The sequence below is a fragment of the Arvicanthis niloticus genome, chromosome 21 (assembly GCF_011762505.2).
Source record: "Arvicanthis niloticus isolate mArvNil1 chromosome 21, mArvNil1.pat.X, whole genome shotgun sequence".
In the NCBI taxonomy this organism is placed as follows: domain Eukaryota; kingdom Metazoa; phylum Chordata; class Mammalia; order Rodentia; family Muridae; genus Arvicanthis; species Arvicanthis niloticus.
Genome location: NC_047678.1, coordinates 51,459,643 through 51,479,658, shown reverse-complemented (window position 1 = coordinate 51,479,658; position 20,016 = coordinate 51,459,643). Strand labels below are relative to the sequence as shown.

Genomic DNA, 20,016 nt, shown 5'->3' with positions numbered 1-20,016 from the left:
CCTGTGGGAGAAGGAGACAAGTTCTTGCCTAAGATTTAAAAAGAAAAAAAAGTAGCACTCTGTTGTGAGAGTATGGGCCATTGTCACTTTAGAGGAATCCCAATGTTATTGATTGCTTCATGCCCCTAGAAGATATGGTGCTCACAAAGACTAGCTTGTAGTTGTGGCCTGCTTGTATATGGGTCTGGATGGCTAAAACTCCCTGAGGATGCTCAATAGAGGATCTTTCCCCTTTCTTCTTCCAAGTGTTAGCTCATCAACTGGACTTTGGAGAATTGAAAGATGAATAGTTTGGAGGTGAGGTCTGGGCCTGGTCAGGAAAGAATGGGGTGTGTTTTAGTTGCTGTATGCAATGGATGGAATTGGTGCCTTGGCTCACCCAAAAATGCCAAGGACATGATATGGCATGTGTGAAGACTTACAGCAGGGAGTTTCATCCTCAGATGTCGTTCCCTAGCTCTATTTTACAAAGAAAGCAAACAAAAGGAAAAAGATGCATGGCTCACAGCAAAGCCTTCTGTGACAGGCCTTGCTGTGTAGTGAAGTGGGCTTACTAGAACTGTTAGGACACTGGACATGGCCATTCCATGTTACATAAAGGGAGAGATAGAAGAGTTGGCTGACATCCAGACTATGTGCCAAGGTGATGGCTGTGAGAATTACTGAAATGGGTGTGTCTGAGGGGAAATTGTTACAAAGAAAGCCAGGAGGAAGGAAAGATCCTTGGTCTGGATGTCAGCAAGGGCTTCAAATGTGGCCCTTTCCTGTGAGCCTTGATGAGTTTTTGTGATGTTAGAGCAGTCATCCTCAGGAGAGACCTTCCTCAGCCTGATTTCCCCTTTCTCACAAGGACACAGTATATCACTTATCTAAGTTACAGACATGGGTACATTTACTAGAACATAGTAAATACCCTGTCCTTCTATATATTGACAATTTAGATGCATTGTGTTGTGATTCAAGCAAGAGTATTTAACTCATACCTGGATGACATTGGATAAAGATATATGGGGTACATCCCTCACAACAGCTGCAGCAGGAGTGATAGGACTAGTCATATGCAAGCATGTTTCCAACCTCACTTGCTTTAGGATGTGGTGTTGTCAAAGTCTCTGCTCTAGGTGCAGTGACCTAAGAGTGTTTGGGAGTTTCCTTTTACATGATACAGATATTTCCCAATGCTTCCCCTGAGAAGAGAACCCCAGGACATCAGTTATACGTGGCATGATTGGCAGTACTGAGCTCTACTTTGTGGCCTCTCCCCTTAAGGCCGTTTGGAATCCCAGTGTCTTAGCATCAGAACCTAGGTTTTCTAATGTGATCATCTAACCTGCATCTAAAAGATGAGATCCATGGTGAATTTCAGTTCTGTCTCTAAGGGGAGACTGAGGAAAGACCATTTGAAGGGTGATTTGAATCTTGGCTTTTGTATTTGTGGTGAACCTCTGAGTCTCATGTAACAAGTCATGCTAACTGCAACACCTTGACTCATCTTCTGGGAGGTAGGACTGTGCAAATTTGTTAGTGATCCCTAGAAGACAGAATTGGAAGTGTTAAGGTGGTAGACCTGGGACCCATTTCATACTGTGGACTGTCTACCTGGTTTTCATCATGGCAGAGGAACATTGCTCCTTGAACAGGTTGTTGGTTATTTACAGCAGATGAAGTTCCCATCAAGAAGACAAATGTTTCCCAGAGCATCAGTGGTCTAGTTCAGACTCTCTGATTAAAGCCAGAGCTTGACCTACACTCCTTCGACACTTGCTCCAACCTTCTCACCAAGTGCAGGACACTGAAACAGACATTACCTTTGGACAAATGTGGTATATTTAATGTGGAACGTGGAGATGGAAGGCAGAAGAATCAGCATGTGTCAAGATCATGCAAGAAAACCCTGCCTCTTGCTTTCTGGACTCCAGCTTCCACAGAAATAGTTGTTGACATAGCCAAGAAAAGTATTGAAAAGGTCCCAACACTGAATATACCATGAAACTTGGACAGTGGAGTTGTGAACTCTCAGGCTCAGGAACCACACTGCAGTAGGTCATGCTCTGAGCTTTAAGTTCATTCTCACTTCTGAGTCAGGATTAGGGTTGCTGCCTTGGTCTGCTCAAAAAGTAAATAAGAGCATCTTGTGTAAGGGTTCTGGATATGCTAATGTGGGAAGCCATGTCCTAAAATATTCCAGGCTTACTGTCACAGCCAAAGAAAATTCTGTCAGAGTAAAGGTAGGCAGAAAGAATAGGGGCAAATGAAGTAGGGTGCTAAGATTCTATAAGACTTAATGTTAGAGAACTAAACTGAGAGGTTGAGGATCCCAAATCAACAACCAAGGCAAGTCTGTGGGTCATACAAGATCTGGTTGTCCTGACTTACACCCAAGGAAGGAGAACAGCACATGTGTGTGCCAAGGCCGAGGCTCTTACTTCCCAGACCATTCAGGTACTTCTGCATGTACTGGCACTGCTTCAGATCTGTCAGGCGCTTCACTTACAGAAACTTTTCCAAGAATAGCCAATAGAGTTCAATTCCTGGATATTTCACCAACTTTGAGAAATGGCTCAATAGAGTTATCCTCTGACCTCCACAGGCTATGCAGAAAATATACCTCCCCCCCACACACATGAGAGAGGGAGGGAGGGAGGGAGGGAGAGAGAGAGAGAGAGAGAGAGAGAGAGAGAGAGAGAGAGAGAGAGAGAGAGAGAAAGGGCACATGAGAAAGCGCACAAGAGAGAACCGAATCTAGCACATGCAAGACCGAACAAGCATGTAGAGAATTTGAGACACAGACAGAAAAATAGATTAACAGAGACAGATATAGACAGAGCAACTGAGAGAAGAGAAAGATAAATAGGATAGAGGAGAGGAAGAATAAGTGAGTGAGTAATTATGTAAAAAATTTAAGATGCTTTGCAAGGTTCTGGGCTTTCAGAGCCATACCATCTGTGAAAATAAGGGTAAAGTCTGTAAATCTCATATATACCTAGTAGCACTGAAATGGTCCTAATTTATTAAATAGGTTAGTAGTAGGAATATAGTCTGAAATGCTGACCATTTGCTAACTTTTAATGGAGGGAGGGACTTTGCAGTAGGAAATGCATCTGGCAGAAGAAATAGAAAAAAGAATCAACTTGAAATCTTAAGACTGGGGAGGAAAACTGAGGGAGAGTCAGGGAAGAAGTTGCTCTTTTTTGGAAACAGAGTTGTCACTAGGAGGACATCAGCATAAAATGAAGGTCTGAAGAGGGAATCAGGCATTTTATAGTGTAGCTTACAGGGACAGCTGGGCCTCCCATCATTTTTGCATGCAGCCTCACACTGTCATAGCCCTCCTGTCCTTACTGTCACCTCAGTGACAAGTAGAACCTTGTAAGGCCAGGTGTCTAAATGAATATAGTACAATCATCACATGAGCTTGAAGGGCAGAGTAGCTTTGTCAGAGAATAGTCTACTGTGACATAAGCTTCTGCAGGAGATGGTGACAACACTGCAGACTACAGTGAAGGGGACTGTGTCTACCCACACTGTTCAAGTCTAGGTTCACTCATACAGGCATTAGATTTCTCAGTAGCCTTCCATGGCCTTGGGCTCCACACCATGACACTGTGTCTTCGGTATCTACTCTGGCACTCCTCATGTGTCTTCTGGCCCTAAGGAGAACACACTTCATTCTTTAGACCTCCCCAGAGCTTGACTCTGGACAGGTTTTATGGAGACGCCTCAGAAATCTCAGTCCATTCTTTGTCTTTGAGCACTGGAAGCTCAGTTAGCTAGGATCAGAGTTGCAAATGTCTGTAGTCTTCTCTTTCCTAAGACTTGGAGAGTCCTGGAACACTGGATGATCAGGGAGTTCAGGGAAGGTTAAGAAATCTGCAGGGACTTAAGTGTTTAGGCTTTCTGAGAAGACAAAAGACAGCAAGGAAGAGGAGGCCTCCTTAGCTTTCCTGTCTGCAGAAATTCTGGAAGAGTGACAGCTGCCCTGGAGTGACTTGCACTGATGTGGGTTACGTTTAAGTATAGGAGAAGGTGAGCCTCAGGGCTCCTGATGGTGTTACAGGACACCAGAACACCTGTCACCTTACTCATCATTACTTGAGGGTTCTGGTTGTTTGGTAGTGTATTCTGCTTTCAGGAAGGATTTTGGTACTGGAAGACAGCATGTTTCACAGTGATTCAGCTTCAGAGGTTTCCTCTCAAATTGTGATTTTCAAGGGGTCAGTATATATACATTGTCTGTTCCCACTCCCACCCTGTTTCCCAAATGGAGAAGCCCATGGCATGCTGTTTTTCTCATTTGGGCCAAGATGTCCAGGGAGACAGATTATTTCTTTTCTTTTTCTTTTTTTATTGGATATTTTATTTATTTACATTTCAGATGTTATCCCCTTTCCCAGTTCCCCCACAAGAGACCCCCTATCTCATCCTCTCCTCCTGATGCTTCTGTAAGGATGTGCCTCCACCCATATACCCACTCTACCTTACTGGCCCTTGAATTCCCCTACACTGGGTTATCCAGCCTTCATGGGACCAAGGACCTCCTCTCCCACCAATGTCTGACAAAGCCATTCTCCACTACATTTACAGTTAGAGCCATGGGTCCCTCCATGTGTGTTCCTAGGCAGGCAATTTAGACCCTTGGAGATCTGGTTGGTTGGTATTGTCACTTTCCCCATGGGGCCTCAAGACCCTTCAGCTTCTGTCTTCTCCATTGGGGACCCCATGATCAGTTCAATGGTTAGCTTCGAGCATCTGCCTCTGTATATGTCAGACTCTGGCAGAGCCTCTCAGGAGACAAGTATATCAGGCTCCTGTCAACATGCACTTCCTGAGATCCACAACAGTTTCTACATTTGGTGACTGCACATGGGATGGATCCCCAGGTGGGGCAGTCTCCAGATGGTCTCTCCTTCAGTCTTTTCCCCACAGTTTCTCTTTGTATTTGCTCCCATGAGTATTTTGTTACTCCTAAGAAGAACTGAAGCACCCATACTTTGGTCTTCCTTCTTCTTGAGCTTCATGTGGTCTGTGAGTTATATCTTGGGTATTGTGAGCTTTTGGGCTAATATCCACTTACAAGTGAGTGTATACCATGTGTTCTTTTGTGATTGGGTTACCTCAGGATATTTTCTAGTTTTATCCATTTGCCTAAGAATTTCATGAATTCATTGTTTTTAATAGCTGAGTAGTACTCCATTATGTAAATTGCCACATTTTCTGTATCCAGTCCTCTGTTGAAGGACATCTGGGTTCTTTCCAGCTTCTGGCTATTATAAATAAGGCTGCTATGAACACAGTGGAGCATATGTCCTTATTATATGTTGGAGCATTTTCTGGGTATATGCCCAGGAGTGGGTCCTCAGGTAATTCTATGTCCAATTTTCTGAGGAATCATCAGACTGATTTCCAGAGTGGTTGTACCAGCTTGCAATCTCACCAACAATGGAGGAGTATTCCTCTTTCTCCACATTCTCACCAGCATCTGCTGTCACCTGAGTTTTTGATCTTAGCCATTCTGACTGGTGCGAGGTGGAATGTCAGGGTTGTTTTGATTTGCATTTCCCTGATGACTAAAGATGTTGAACATTTCTTTAGGTGCTTCTCAGCCATTTGATATTCAATTGAGAATTCTTTGTTTAGCTCTATACCCCATTTTTTAATAGGGTTATTTGGTTGTCTGGAGTCTAATTTCTTGAGTTCTTTGTATATATTGGATATTAGCTCTCTATCAGATGTAGGATTGGTAAAGATCTTTTCCCAATCTGTTGGTTGCTGTTTTGTCCTATCGACAGTGTCTTTTGCCGTACAGAAGCTTTGCACTTTTCTGAGGTCTCATTTGTCAGTTCTTGCTCTTAGAGCATAAGCCATTGGTGTCTTGTTCAGGAACTTTTCCCCTGTGCCCATGTGTTCAAGGCTTTTCCCCACTTTCTCTTCTATTAGTTTCAGTGTATCTCATTTTATGTGGAAGTCCTTGATCCACTTGGACTTGAGTTTTGTACAAGGAGATAGGAATGGATTGAGTTCATTTATGGGTCTTCAATTCTATTCCATTGTTTTTCTTGCCTATCTCTGTACCAAGACCATGCAGTTTTTTTTATCACTATTGCTCTGTTGTTGGGGGCCGACTTTTAGCAGAAAGCAGCTATCAGCTTTGCAGCCATCTTGAGCCATATACCCTGACATGAGACTTGAATTACAATAGCCTACAACAGCTGAGAACACTCCGATAATCTTGGTTTAGATACCCTGAGATTAAAGGTGCGTGAGATTAAAGGTGTGTGAGATTAAAGGTGTGTGATTTAGAAGTACAGAGATCAGAGAATACAGGGGATCATCAGAGACGAATCTCAGACATTAGGGAGACTATAGAAGACAGAATCAGACATCAGACGAGAGAGAGAGATTCATACACATCAGACATTAGGTAGAATCTGCCCTCACCCTCGCTCTTGCTGAAACCTGACCTGCAGACCGGAGCAGCAGCTTGTGCCGGGATACAGTGGCCGCCCAAACGTGGGTCGGCCCGGGCCTCAACATTTTGCTCAGGCCTAGGCATTTTTTAGCTGCCCCAACGTGGGACTAGTTTGGTCCCCAACACTCTGTAGTACAGCTTGAGGTCAGGGATGGTGATTCCCCCAGAAGATCTTTTATTGTTGAGAATAGTTTTTGTTATGCTGTTTTTTTTTTTTTGCTATTCCAAATGAATTTGAGAATTGCTCTTTCTAACTCTGTGAAGAATTGAGTTGGAATTTAGATGGGGATTACAATGAATCTGTAGATTGCTTTTGGCAAGATACTATATTAATACTATATTATACAATATTTTACAATATTATACAATACTATATTAATCTGCCAATCCATGAGCACAGGAGATCTTTCCATCTTCTGAGATCTTTGATTTCTTTCTTCAGGGACTTGAAGTTCTTGTCATACAGATCTGTTATTTGCTTGTTAGATTAACACCAAGGTATTTCATATTATTTGTGACTATTATGAAGGGTGTCATTTCTCCAATTTCCTTCTCAGCCTGTTTATCTTTGAGTAGAGGAAGGCTACTGATTTGTTTGAGTTGACTTTATATCCAGCCACTTTGCTAAAGTTGTTTGTCAGGTTTAGGAGTTCTCTGGTGGAAGTTTTGGGGTCACTTATGTATATTATTAGGTCATCTGCAAATGATGATATTTTGACTTCTTCCTTTCCAATTTGTATTCCTTTGACCTCCTTTTGTTATCTAATTGCTCTGGCTAGGACTTCCAGTACTATATTGAATAGATAGGGAAAGAGTGGGAAGCTTTGTCTAGTCCCTGATTTTATTGGGATTGCTTCAAGTTTCTCTCCACTTAGTTTGATGTTGGCTACTGGTTTGCTGTATATTGCTTTTACTATGTTTAGGTATGGACCTTGAATTCCTGATCTTTCCAAGACTTTAACCATGAAGGGGTGTTGAATTTTGTCAAATGCTTTCTCAGCATCTAGTGAGATGATCATGTGGTTTTTTTTTTTTTTTTTTTTTTTTTTTTTGAGTTTGTTTATATGGTGGATTACATTAATGGATTTCCTTATATTGAACCATCCCTGCATTTCTGGGATAAAGCCTACTTGATCATGATGGATGATTGTTATATTGAACCATTCCTGCATTCCTGGGATAAAGCCTACTTGATAATGATGGATGCTTGTTTTGATGTGTTGTTCTTAGATTGGGTTTGCCAGAATTTTATTGAGTATTTTTGCATCGATATTTATAAGGGAGATTGGTCTGATATTCTCTTTCTTTGTTGGGTCTTTGTGTGGTTTAGGTATGAGTGTAATTGTGGCTTTATAGAACAAATTGGATAGTGTTCCTTCTGTTTCTTTTTTTAAAATTTTTTTATTGGGTATTTTATTTACATTTCAGACGTTATCCCCTTACCCCATTCCCTCCCAATTCACCCAGGAACCCCCTATCCCATCCCCCTTCCTCCTGCTTCTATGAGGATGTGCCCCCACCTACCCCCTCCCACCTCCTCACCCTTGAATTCCCCCACACTCGTTGTCCAGCCTTCATGGGACCAAGGACCTCCTCTCCCACCTATGCCCAACAAGGCCATGGATCCCTCCCTATGTGCTCCCAGGCTGGTGGTTTAGACCCTGGGGAGCTCTGGTTGGTTGGTATTATTGCTCTCCTCATGGGGCCACAAACCCTTTCAGCTTTTTCAGCTCTTTCTCTCTAACTCCTCCATTGGGAACCCCTTGATCAGTTCAATGGTTAGCTGTGAGCATCTGCCTCTGAGTATGTCAGACTCTGGCAGACCTCTAAGGAGATAGCTATATCAGGCTCTTGTCAGCCTGCACTTCCTGACATCCACATCAGCGTCTGTTTCTTATTTGTGGAATAGTTTGAAGAGAATTAGTATTAGGTCTTCTTGGAAGTTCTGATAGTATTCTGCACTAAAACCATCTCATCGTGGGCTTTTTTTTTTTTTTTTTTGTGGGGAGACTTTTAATGACTAATGCTTTTTCTTTCGGGGTTCTGGGATGGTTAATCTGATCTTGATTTAACTTTGGAATCTGATATTTGTCTAGAAAATTGTCAGTTTCCTCCAGGTTTTTCAGTTTTGTTGAGTATAGGCTTTTGTAGTACAATCTGATGATTTTTAAAAATTTTCTTGGTATGTTTCTTTTTTTTTCAGTTTCGATTTCATTAATTTGGATACTGTCTCTGTTCCCTCTGGCTAGTCTGGCTAAGGGTTTATCTATCTTGTTGTTTTTCTTAAAGAACCAGTTTCTGGTTTTGTTGATTCTTTGTATACTTCTTTTTGTTTCTACTTGGTTGATTTCAGCCCTGAGTTTGATTATTTCCTGCTTTCTTCTCCTCTTGGATATATTTGCTTCTTTTTGTTCTAGAGCTTTCAGGTGAGCTGTCAAGCTGCTAGTGTATGCTCTCTCCAGTTTCTTTTTGTAGGCACTTAGAGCTATGAGTTTTCCTCTTAGCACTGCTTTCATTGTGTCCTGTAAGTTTTGGTATGATATGCCTTCATTTTCATTAAATTCTTAAAAGTCTTTAATTTCTTTATTTTTTTCCTTGACCAAGTTATCATTGAGTAGAGCACTGTTCAGTTTTCATGTATATGTGGCCTTTCTGTTGTTTTTGTTGTTACTGAAGATCAGCCTTAGTCCATGGTGATCTAATAGGGTCAGGATTATTTCTGTCTTCTTGTGTCTGTTGAGGCCTGTTTTGTGACTAATTATATGGTCTGTTTTGGAGAAAGTACCATGAGGCGCCGAGAAAAAGGTATATTCTTTTGTTGTAGGATAAAATGTTCTATAGATATCTGTTAAATCCATTTGTTTCATGACTTCTGTTAGTTTCACTGTGTCTCTGTTTAGTTTCTGTTTCCATCTGTCCGTTGCTGAGAGTGGGGTGTTGAAATCCCCCACTATTATTGTGTGAGATGCAATGTGTGCTTTGAGCTTCAGTAAAGTTTCTTTTTTCTTTTTTTTTTTTTTTTGGTTTTCCGAGACAGGGTTTCTCTGTGTAGTCCTGGCTGTCCTGGAACTCACTCTGTAGACCAGGCTGGCCTCGAACTCAGAAATCCGCCTGTCTCTGCCTCCCAAGTGCTGGGATTAAAGGTGTGCGCCACCACCGCCCGGCTCAGTAAAGTTTCTTTTATGAATGTGGGTGCCCTTGCATTTGGAGCATAGGTATTCAGAATTGAGAGTTCATCTTGGTAGATTTTTCCTTTGATGAGTATGAAGTGTCATTCCTTATCTTTTTTGATAACTTTTAGTTCAAAGTCAATTTTATTTGATGTTAGAATGGCTACTCCAACTTGTTTCTTGGGACCATTGCTTGTAAAATTGTTTTCAGGCCTTTTACTCTGAGGTAGTGTCTGTCTTTGTCATTGAGGTACATTCCTGTATGCAGCAAAATGCTGGGTCCTGTTTACATATCCAGTCCGTTAGTCAAGTCTTTTATTGGGGAATTGAATCCAGTGATGTTAAGAATATTAAGGAAAAGTGATTGTTGCTTCCTGTTATTTTTGTTATTAGAGGTAGAATTATGTTTGTGTGGCTATCTTCTTTTGGGTTTATTGGAAGATTACTTTCTTGCCTTTTCTAAGGTGTAGTTTCCTTCCTTGTGTTGGAGTTTTCCATCTATTATTCTTTGTAGGACTGGATCTGTGGAAAGGTATTGTGTAAATTTGGTTTTGTCATAGACTGTCCTGGTTTGTTCATCTGTGGTAATTGAGAATTTTGTTGGATATAGTAGTCTTGGCTGGGATTTTTGTTCTCTTAGAGTCTGTATGATATCAGTCCAGGATCTTCTGCTTTTTATAGTCTCTGGTGAGAAGTCTGGTGTAATTCTGGTAGGTCTGCCTTTATAAGTTACTTGACCCTTTCCCTTACTGCTTTTTAATATTATTTCTTTGTTTTGTGCATTTGGTGTTTTGATTATTATGTTACAGGAGGTATTTCTTTTCTAGTCTAGAAAAGACTAGAAAGAGTTCTGTAGTCTAGAAAAGAGTTTTCTAGTTCTGTCATCTAGAAAAGAGTTTTCTAGTCTAGAAAAGACTATTTGGAGTTCTGTAGGCTTCTTGTATGTTCATGGGCATTTTTCTTTAGGTTAGGGAAGTTTTCCTCTATAATTTTGTTGAAGATATTTACTGGCCCTTTAAGTTGGGAATATTCGCTGTCTTCTAAACCTATTATCCTTAGTTTTGGTCTTTTCATTGTGTCCTGGATTTCCTGAATGTTTTGGGTTAGGAGCTTTTTGCGTTTTGTATTTTCTTTGACTGTTGTGTCAATGTTTTCTATGGCATCTTCTGCACATGAGATTTTCTTTTCTATCTCTTGTATTCTGTTGGTGATGCTTGCATCTGTGACTCCTGATTTCTTTCCTAGGTTTTCTATCTCCAGGGTAGTCTCACTTTGTGATTTCTTTATTGTTTCTACTTCCATTTTTAGGTCCTGGATGATTTTGTTCAATTCCTTCACCTATTTGGTTGTGTTCTCTTGCACTTCTTTAAGGGATTTTTGTGTTTCCTCTTTAAGGGCTTCTACCTGTTTTCCTGTGTTCTCCTGTATTTCTTTAAGGGAGTTATTTATGTCCTTCTTAAAGTCTTCTATTATCATCATGAGGAGTGATTTTAAATTTGAATCTTGCTTTTTAGGTGTGATCTAGGACTTGCTATTGTGGGAGAATTGGGTTCTGATGATGCCAAGTAACCTTGGCTTCTTTTTCTTACATTCTTGTGTTTGCCATTTGCCATCTGGTTATCTCTAGTGTGCTGTCTATACTCACTGTCTCTGACTCGAGCCTGTCTCTCCTGTTATCTTGGTTATGTCAGAACTCCCCAGAGTCCAGCTGAGTATGTGATCTGTGATCCTGGGTGTCAGAGCCTCTGGGAGTCAGGATGCCTCTGGGATCCTAGGGGTGTTAGAGCTCCTGGGAGTCCAGCTTTCTCTGGGTGTTATGGGATTGGTTACAGACATAGTGCTCAAGGTTTGCTCAGGACACTGGCTCAGATCAGGAGGAATCTGTGCCGATGGGTCAGGATACGGTGTCTTCACAGGAGCAACCAGCTAGGAATCAACTGCTCTGGGTGCAGTGGATCTTCAACTGCTCTGAGTGAAGCAGACCCTCTGGGATGGGTCAGAATATGGTGTCTTCATGGGAGTGGATCAGCTAGGAATCTCCCCCAGCAGAAAGGACCAGGCTAAGGGGGCAGAAAAGGAGTGGTATTTGGAAGGGCGGGGTTTGGTGGATGATGTGTCCCTAGTGTGCTGCTGGTCTCTCGGCTGCAGCTCTGGGACTTTGGGTTGTGGAGGAGGGTTCTTACCAACTGCTCTGAGTGCAGCAGATCCTCTGGGATGGGTCAGAATATGGTGACTTCCCAGGAGCAGACCAGCTAAGAATCTGACGAGACTATTTCATTCTCTGTTGACCTACAAAGAGTGAGTACTCCTTAAGTGCACCCTACAGACTTTCCACTCTCCCATTGTGAACAGAAGCATCCACCATTCAAAGCTCCTGGATTCCTGAGTGTTAGTGTTGACTCAGATCCAGGAGTCAAACTCAGCTCTCAGACTTGAAGGCCCACTCCTTTGAGGCCTGAGCTGCCTTTTTCAGTCTTATAAGGTAAAACAATTACATCTAGCATCCTACTGTCATAGTCCTCCTGTCCTTAGTGTACCCATAGTGACAGTAGCATGCTGTTGGGGCAGGCTGGGGTGTGTTCATATGGACAGGGAATTCATCACATCAGTGTCAAGGGCAGAATGGCCTTGTCAGAGCATAGTCTATTGGCTCAAGTGCTTCTACCATAGATGTGGACAGCACAGCTACCTAGGACATCCTGCAGTTGGCACAGGATATTCCAGAGACTGTCCTTCCTGAATGTCCATGCAGACTTGTGAAGACAGAGAGGTCCAGATCCTCTTTCCAACTGTGTTCCTTGAGTTCTGGAACAAGATTCAATTCTGAGCATAGGAAGGAAATGTCTTCACCTTGATAGGAGATAGAATGAATGGGAGAAGGAAGAGAAACAAGGACTAGCTCATGAATTCCATGAGAATGAGTGTTATTTGGTCTTGGGGTACAGGGATTGAAGGCATCTCCTCAGGTCTTCTTTTCTGTTTATCAGATGGTTTGAGCAGCAACCAAAGTGGCCCTGTTCTTGTGAATGGAATCCCTGTGGAGAATTCTGTATCATTATGTACACACTGCCTTAATAGATTGACTGTTGTCTTACTGGCTGGGCATGCAGAATGAATGTGTATGAATCCAGTCTTTCTGTCCTCTACAGATGCTGATATCCATTCTTGGTGGATGCTCCATACTGATACACCAAACAAACAGCTCAGCACCTGGGTGTTCTTCTGAACTGCAGGGAGACACTGAGTTGGCCCATTAGAGCCTTGACCTTTGTCCCTCTGCCAGGCACCAGATCATCACATTAGATTCTATTTGGACATTTGTTCCTGAGTACAACAGCCTCACATCTTTCCTGCATACCTTGCTCAGGTAGGAGAGTTTTACTTTGTGTTTCTAGTTTAGTGTTATATTGAGATGTGATCCTCTGCAATAATGAGCCACTGCCCTCACAGTCAGAGACCCATGTCCTTCCCACAGGCACCAGCTTCTGTAGCACAGCACCATCATCTGTAGAGGAGAAGCTGAAGGAGGGATTATTAGATGCAAGGGGAGGGAACCCCAGGTACCATGACAATGGCAGGTCCACCTTTTGGAGAACCTCGCACTAAATGAAACTGCCACGGGGTAGATTACAACTAGGGTAAGAGCCAAAGGGTTCAGGAGGGAAGGACACTGGAGCAAGTGCAGTGATGGACCATTTACCTTTTTCTGAATGTCTAAAGACTGCACTTGAGACTTGCAGTGGCCTTTAAGACTCACCAAGGCCATCAACTACTGGACTTTATCATGTTGCAGGTCAGGAAGCTAATGGAACCTCATGTCCTTTAGGTTGGTGAGAGGAAAAGAGCTCACATGTGCCATTGGGCTTTGTCTCATGATGACTCTTGGATAGGGTAAGTCCAGAACCTCTATTCACTGTGTGAACTTCAGTTCCAGGTTCCAGAGTGACTCTAATGATCATCCTCTGCAGATAAAGACAGCAGTCACAAATCCCAGAAATTAAACATATGGAGAATAGAATTGATGGGGAAGGGGTACACAGCTGAGACACCTGATAGATAAATTAGTGAAAATGTGACAGGAGATGAGGTCAGGCTGTCTACTGTTCCAAGAGTGAAGACAGCTCACAACCTAAAGTACCTGGCATTCCAGAAAGGAATTGCCTCTCCCCATCTGGGTTGGATAATTTTCTGACAATTTGGTTAATATCATTCGGGATGAAAATGTCTTGTTGAGAAAATGCCCTTATCAGATTGTGGAGTATGTTTGTCATTCATTTTCATGATTAGTGACTAACTGTGAGTGTTTAGTTGTGTTTGGATGGTAGCTTAGATGGGAGAAGGAAACATGCCAAGGAAATCTTGGTGAAGAAGCCAGTAAAGAGTACCCTTCATGACCCCTACAGTTGGCTCTGCCTCTAAATTCCTACCTTCATTTACTGTTCTTAACTTCCGACCAGGATAGTTATACACATGAGTGTGAAGTTAAAGAAATGCTTGCCTGCACAGCCAAACAGGACCTACTGCTCTGTGTGTTCATGGCACCAATGAAGAGGGTGCCACACACCTGTTGTTGACACACACCTGTTGGTTCATGTCTTTAGCAAAAGGTAGCCTCATCAGAGAACATGCATGGTAGCTTCCTACTGTACTTAAAGTCTTAGCTGGAGAATTCTAGAGAGACCAGAGCTAGCAGGTGAGAGAGGAGAGAAATAACCCGATCAGTATACCCATGCCTCTCTGTAGTTTTTTTTTTGTTTGTTTTTTTGTTTTTTAGACTAGAATGAAATATCTAAGGCACTGAAAATGTTTCTTCAAGGTTGCTGAGCCTTTGAGTTGGACAGGAAGCACACATCAGGAGCCAAAGAACAACATAGGTCCAGGAGGGACTGCCTGGTGACACTTTTTTACTTAGAATCACCACTGGCTTTGAAACACATACAGGTATATGTGAAAGAGGGTGGAGCCCCACAGATGGAACAGGGCCTCTAGACTCTGTGATGTCACCATGGTCCCCATTTCTGGCTGGCCCTGTTCTTTTCCACTGTTCTGCTCACCATCTTGTGCTTTCCAGTCCTCAGTGCACAGGGGAGTGCATCCTTCAGGTCTTTTCCATGTGTGGCCCATCAAGACTGCCAGAGCCTGAGCGTCATTAGGAGTTTCAGGACATTTCACCTAAAGTGACTTACACATAGCTTCCCCTTGGGTGACCGCAAACACTGCGCTGTCAGAACGACTCCATCATGTCCAGGGATTCAGGCAGGCAACATGTCACATGGCTTCCCCCATGACCCTCTGTGCCTACTGTTCTTCCCTCCCAGGCTCTGACCTGCTGTAGCCCTCACAGCAGTGTCTCTTGTGATTCCCTGGACCACCATGCATTCTCTCTGGTCCCTTCCCATGTTAGGTGTTTTCATGTAGACCTACACCACCATTTTTGTCTTCCTGATTTTCCTGGACTCTGCCAGCATGTCTGTTGCTTGGGGACAGGTCCACCTTCAGGCCTAAAGATCCCTGGATCGAGCACATAGTGAGGGCTTGGCACACAGCACATGGTTAGTGAATGTCTTCTGACTGGGTAACTGATCACAGCCTGACACAGAGTCAGCCTAGAACATGGGATTGAATCTCAGATCTTGTTTTCACACTGGATGACTGGTTCCATTTAAGTAAGAATGAAGTGGGGCCTATGAGAGAAGACTTAACTCCAGCAATGAACTGGAACACAGATGGTAGAGGGAGCACATGGACAGGCCCAGCCCAGAAGGCACAGAGCAAGCTAGATGCCTAGGACACTGAGCCCTACCATGCCAAACAGCCCACATTCTGGGAACAAAATTCCAAGGAAATTAAGTGACAGGTCACAAGGCTACCCTCTGGAAAATCAGGAGACACCTTCCTCTAGGTTCTTCAGAAATGGAAGACTGAGGCTCAGAAATGTGGTGAATGCTTAGGAACCATTCTTGTTTCTCAGGCATGGAAGCCTTTGAGGTTCACTCACAAGATTTGCAGGTTTCTTGGGCTCAGTGAAACAGATGTGTTGTGTGCCTGCTCCCACACTTCCCACAGGAAATGAGGTCACCTGGGCTGAGTGATCTCCGTGATGGAAGCACTGGTCTCTCTGTGTTCTCTAAACCTCAGTGTGTGGTCCTTCAGCCCCACACAGAGACTCATCACACTGTCCCAGTAGACAGAAGCCTGGACTTTCTTAAACTGCAGCACTTTTAGAATGTGGTGCTGGATCATATTCTGGGGGCAACTAGATCTCCCACACCTGAAGTCCACTTTCTATGTCCCCCAAGCCTCCTGATGTCAGCTGCATACAATGTAACAAGTGTCCCAGGGTGGACTCTCAGGAAGATAGCTAGTTCAGAAGCTGGTTGAGTTTTAATTTAGAGTGATACCTAAGGGAGCTTGGTTAGTATGAGAGGCCATGAAGGCACATCCTATGTATGCACAAGGGTGGGATGCTGACATGGTATCACTCAGCATGTCCTGTGCCTGCACAGGAGCTGCCCAAGACAGCACATGGGCTGAATGCATAGGTAAAGTGTGAAGAACAGAGCTGTGGAAGGACACTTCCCATCTCTGCTCCTTCCTTGCTTTTATGGGTGCTGTATGCCCAGGCTATGAATGCTACTATGGAGATTCTGGTAGAATACTGCGAACCATATCCTCACTAAAGGGCTTGCAGGATACACAGGAACTGAGTATCCAGCTCAGCTTCCCCAGGAAGCATCTAAGCATCAATGTCAGACTTCACAGGGCTCAGCACACTCTGCCTGTCCAATAGAATTGTAGTGAGGCATTGAGATGGTCCCTTTGCGGTTTGATCATGGTCACTCTGCCAGTCACTAGGTCCCCAAGCAGAGTCTCGATCTGAATACATTTCTCATAAACAACAGCTCCACAAGCCCCCTTTCACCCAGGCTGTACCCACAGTCTCTTGCTGATTACTGCTAGTTGGGTTGTATCAGATACCACCTAGGCATTCTCCAACAGGATTTCTTCCTGAGGTGGTAAGCCAAGGATCAGGGTTTAATCCAGCTGGAATAGAAATACATCTGACCATCCCAAGAGACCCCAGAAACGTACACTTCTCTGATTTTTCCAGCAGGGAGACATGAATAAAGACATAGAAAGTAAATTACAAAGCAGAGATGCCTCCTCCCATACCTGCTTACCCTTTACTGTGTTCTGCCTCCTGTCTCTCTCAGGGGAGCCACTTTTTTGGAGGATGTTTTCGGGGTCTTTGTCTTTTGAGCACAGGGGAAGCAACAGAGTCTTGATAGGCCTGCTCTGATTTTCCTGGTGAGTCTCTTGAAGCACCCAGGCTTCTTAGGAGGAGATGTTTGTATATGAGAGTGTTGCTCAGGTGGCATAGGCAATTCCTCCTCCAGTATGTTGTTGCAGACACTGGGGGCCACCACAGATCCGTTATGGAGGGCACAGGTGGAAGTGCTGCTGGTCTTTTTCTCTGGACAATGTAGAGCAACTGGAGGCATGGAGACACTTGTGGCCACGTCCTGTCCCGATGGTGTCAGGGCAACAGGCCCATGCATTTCTGAGGGCTGTATGTGGAGGAGACTAAAGTTGGACTCACTGGTCCTTTTCTTCAAGGGAAGACCAGAGATAGAGGGATCAGCTGGTGAAGGGGGTGGTGTAGGGCACCAATCCATAGTCTCAACTGAAGTTGTAAATGCATGCTCTTGCCCCTTGTCTGCCTGTGCTTTTAGAATCAAATACGCCCCCAGGGGTTCATTGTATTTTCTCTTGTCCAGGGATTCTATAATCTCATTGGCATCAAATCCCATGCCACAGAGCCTGTCTATGATGTTATAATCTGGATCGGTCTCAGTCGGGATGTCTACCTCACACTTCACCACCCAGGGATGGTTTTCGATTCTCTCAGTGGACGGCCTCATCTCTGGGGCAACTGTGAGCAATTGGTGGATTAAGTTTTCCAGCTGCCCAGAGACGTGAGATGGAATGTCATAGGTCCCTGTTGTGATGTTTTCGTCCATCTCCTTCATGGTGTTTCCTCTGAAGGGGTAGTGCCCAATGTTAATGAAAAATAGTACCACGCCCAAGCTCCACACGTCAGCCTTTTCCCCATCAAATGGCTCCCTTAGTACAAGCTCTGGAGTGAAACAGCTTTTGGTCCCACACTGCCGTTTCAGTAATGTGCCAGATCTGCACGTGATGGCCAGACCAAAGTCTATCAGCTTTACATTACCGTCCTCATCCCTTAGTATATTCTGCGGCTTGATGTCATGATGCACAAGATCCAGGCTGTGGCAGTACTTTACAGCTGACACTACCTGCCCGAATATTTTCTTTGCCTCCTCCTCCTGCATCGGGCCATCTTCCTTAATGATTTCATACAAGCTTCCTCCCGGAATATATTCGGTGATAAGGTTAACGTGCCTTGATGTTACCAGTACCTGGTAGAGGCAGATAATGTTGGGATGGTGCAGTGTCTCCAATGCTGATATTTCGGCATGTATCCCCCTGATGTTCTTCTTGCAAATCTCTACCGTTTTTATGGCAACCAGCGCCTCGGTTTTCAGGTGCGAGGCCAGTTTCACAGTGCCAAAGGAACCTTGGCCAAGAGTAAAAAGCACTCTGTACTGACTTTCCATATTCTTCTTTTTGGAGTTGCTGGCCATGAGGGTAAGTGTTCCCTGTGCTCTGGTGCACACAGGATGCGAGGTCCAACAACCCAAAAATTGACAAACTAGATATGTATTGGAGGAGTCCCTCCCACAGGTCACCAATATCAGCTCCCTGCTCTGTATGGACAAATACAACAGTCCAGTCCACAGTCTTATGCAGAGGGCCCTCATTCTTCCATCACAGTAGCTCTTTGTGAGGTCAGAGCACAAAACACTCAGAGCAGTGAAGGTTGTTTAGCAATTACAGGCAGCAGAGTATCTCAGTGGCCTTTGTAGCTGGATGTTGATTATGTCAAACCATCCATCTGGCCTTTTAAGGAAGAGGTTCATTTTGGACAAGTGTTCTGCAGAGAGCGGCCAAGTCATCACAAAATGTAACTGGGAGCTTTTCTACCCAGCCTCCTTGTTCCCAGAATAGGACTCTAAGACCTATTCATGAAAAGATGCCTAGGCCATAAGCTTTGGCTGATTCTCCAACCAGCTTGTAATTCATACAACCTGTTTATTCTAGTCTGTGTCTGACATATGGATGGGTGTCTCTCCTGAGATTCATGTTTCTGTCTTCCTCAGAGTTCAAGGTCAATCTGTAGGTCTTCACTGTTTCTCCGAGTTCTCTCTCTCTCTCTCTCTCTCTCTCTCTCTCTCTCTCTCTCTCTCTCTCTCTGTCTGTCTCTGCCTGATGTTCCACCCTTTATTTCCTCCCTTGCTTAGCTGGCCATCAGCTTTTTATTGACAGGTGATGCTTATACACAGTACCAAAGAAATTCCCTTTATATATCATCTCCCCCCACCCTGCCCATAGTCCAACTAAATGCCCATCTCTAACATTAGTAAACTGCAATGCAGAGGAACAACTGTGAAAACCAGCAGTCAGAATTACATTCACAGTGTTCATTCTCTCTTGTATTGGACCACATTGGAAAAAAGTACTCTACAATCACAACTATCTTGGTGATTGGGTTTGAGTTTCTATACATAAATCATGTTCTTTCAAAATATGCAATTATAGACCTAAGAATATCTCCTTAGACTTTATAAGATTTACTCAAACCTTAACAATTTAAACTGAAAGATGAGACTATGACTACCTGGTCTTCTTTCCCATCAGAGACCTGAGGAGTCAAATGGCCTGAGTATCCTGGAAGTACAGCACCAGCAACTTCTGATTCTACAGAAATGACAGAGAAAGCTGGCTTCCCAGACAGTCATCAAAAGTGTCTATGAGACTTTGGAGCATCCATCCTGAGCCTTTTGTCCCAGAATATCTGAGAAACTTTTCTGTGAAGCAGGAATTGTGAAGGACTCCTTACCTGTTCTGGCAGCTTGTCCATTGACTTCCCTGTCTCTTATTTACCACGAGCTTGGAGAGCATTCTGTCTGCAGTTTAGGCAAGCACAATTTCTAGCTTGTCAGATTTGAAGTAAACTCCATATACATAGGTTCTTCAGTGCTCATCATCTTCTTTGAAGAAGTGTTGGGGTGCTGCCAGGAACAGACATGTCTCCCTTTAAGAGCCATTTGTTAATAAAAACTCTTAAAACACCATATTCTGTAGATGTTTTACGTTTTTAAAATATCTACCATGTTGTTTTTATTATGTTTAGATATGTGCCTTGAATTCCTGATCACTCCAAGACTTTTAACATGAAGGGGTGTTGTATTTTCTTAAAGGCTTTTTGAGCATCTAATGAGACAATCTTGTGAT

At 43.5% G+C, this 20,016-nt stretch overlaps 1 long non-coding RNA gene and 1 pseudogene across 3 annotated transcripts; one reads left to right on the top strand and one right to left on the bottom strand.

Annotated features, from left to right (window-relative positions):
* Positions 1 to 12,886: 12,886 nt before the first annotated feature.
* On the top strand, positions 12,887 to 19,545 carry LOC143435396 (uncharacterized). Of its 3 annotated transcripts, none has more exons than XR_013105642.1 (3): positions 12,887 to 13,006; positions 13,466 to 13,530; positions 19,420 to 19,545. It is a non-coding gene; the product is annotated as an uncharacterized LOC143435396 (long non-coding RNA). The 3 variants fall into 3 exon arrangements; XR_013105641.1 differs by having other exon boundaries at positions 12,925 to 13,006; positions 13,433 to 13,530; XR_013105643.1 differs by lacking the exon at positions 19,420 to 19,545 and adding an exon at positions 14,414 to 14,535 and having other exon boundaries at positions 12,925 to 13,006; positions 13,433 to 13,530.
* On the bottom strand, positions 16,754 to 18,420 carry LOC117693262 (putative sperm motility kinase W pseudogene; annotated as a pseudogene).
* Positions 19,546 to 20,016: the final 471 nt, after the last annotated feature.